This window comes from Mus pahari, chromosome 2 (assembly GCF_900095145.1).
Source record: "Mus pahari chromosome 2, PAHARI_EIJ_v1.1, whole genome shotgun sequence".
NCBI lineage: Eukaryota > Metazoa > Chordata > Mammalia > Rodentia > Muridae > Mus > Mus pahari.
In genome coordinates, this window is record NC_034591.1 from 146,540,647 (window position 1) to 146,542,465 (window position 1,819).

Genomic DNA, 1,819 nt, shown 5'->3' on the forward strand with positions numbered 1-1,819 from the left:
TTTAGGCCAGGCATAGTGATTCCCCCAGAGATTCTTTTATCATTGAGAAGAGTTTTTGCTATCGTAGGGTTTTTGTTATTCCAGATGAATTTGCAAATTTCCTGTTCTAACTTGTTGAAGAATTAAATACTTTTTAACAATCTCAAAAAGTAGAAAAAAGTTAATGTTCCAAAAGCAGATACCAAATCCAAGGAAAAGATAGCCTTTTCTTTTTATGTTATGTGTTTCAATGATCAAAAATTGCTAGTTAACATAATAGAACAAAGATAAATGAACAAAGGTATATGGCATAGCATAAGGGTTAAACGCAAATTTTGCCTAATCAAAGAGTCAAGGCAAGAAGCTGTAGAGATGGCTTAGAGGTTGTGAGCACTTTCTGTTTTTGCAGAAAACCCAGCCTCAGTCCCCAGCACCCTTATGGTGGCTAACCATCTGTAACTCCAGTTCCAGGGGATCCAATGCAAGCAAAGGTCCAGTGGGAACTTCAGGCCACCAATGGTACTACATGAATGTAGTGCACAGACACACCTGCTAGTAAAACACCCATATGCCTAAAAGAAAATAAAATACGTAAAAATGGACCGAGTAAAAATCATCTCCAAAACTTCCCAGACAAATATAATCTATACATTAATTTATTTACTTAAAACATTAACCTGCTTTGTAAGGTTTTCAGAGTTAGTTAAAAATTGGATAACACTAAAGATACAATATTTTGTGCATGTAAACAAGGATCATGAAGAGTTAAACAGAAAATATTATCATTCTCAATGTTGGGCATAGGAACACTGTAGTAACCCCACAACTTCCATTAATTCAAATCAATTGTTAGTGAAAGCACAATATTTGGAAAGAAGGTCTATAATTAAGGAATTATAGTGAAGGACATAACCTCACAGGAAAAATAAAGTTAAGGGTTGAGAGACGTTAATTATTGGGTAATGGAAGGTGCCAATTGTGGACTGGAGCAAGGTCATGGCTAAAGGCCAATATATAAGCTGGAAGAAGCAAAGGATGAACGAAGAAGTTTAGGGTAAGGAAAATTATAATATGGCTCTCTCAGTGTCTTGTTAGAATTTGCAAACAATGGTATTCATTTTTATGAACACATTTTTTTATCCTCATAAGTATTTAACAGAGAAGTATAAAAAGAAAAAAAGTCTAACTGACCACCACAATCTCATTACAAAAAAGAAACCAATTAATAATTTGTCTATAATTTCACATATTTTCTGACACCGGTGTCTGATATATGTACACACGCACACACACACACACACACACACACACACAGAATAAATATATTCATAATATAATGAAAGAAACTCACTGGACATAAACAGATAAGTAAGTTGGTGACTAGACAGAAAGATTTATGCTTTCATACCAAGTTAGTTTGGATATACTTTCACATTCATGATGGACTGAATTCTTTTTGATGACTTAATTATGTTCTGTTGTATTTATGGTTCAGATTACTTAAACAGCACTTTTTTTCTTTGATGAACAGGTATTATGTTTATTCTCAAGGGGTGTAAAGTGTAAGCAACAAGTTCCCAGGTTCTTGATGCTAACCAGAATAGGTCTTTAAGAAAGGATTGCTCACCTCCCAAAAACTTAATAAAGAGAGGTCAATATCTACAAATCTCAGCTAGGTCTTAGTTGAAGTTCATAGCTAAACACAAATTCAGACTTAAATGTTCCTTCCACAGGGGTCTCTGGAGACTCCTGTCTTCACTATCATTCTCTCTCACTTCCTGTTGCAGAATTGTTTGCTCCCTCCTCTCCTCTCCTCTCCTCTCCTCTCCTCTCCTCTCCT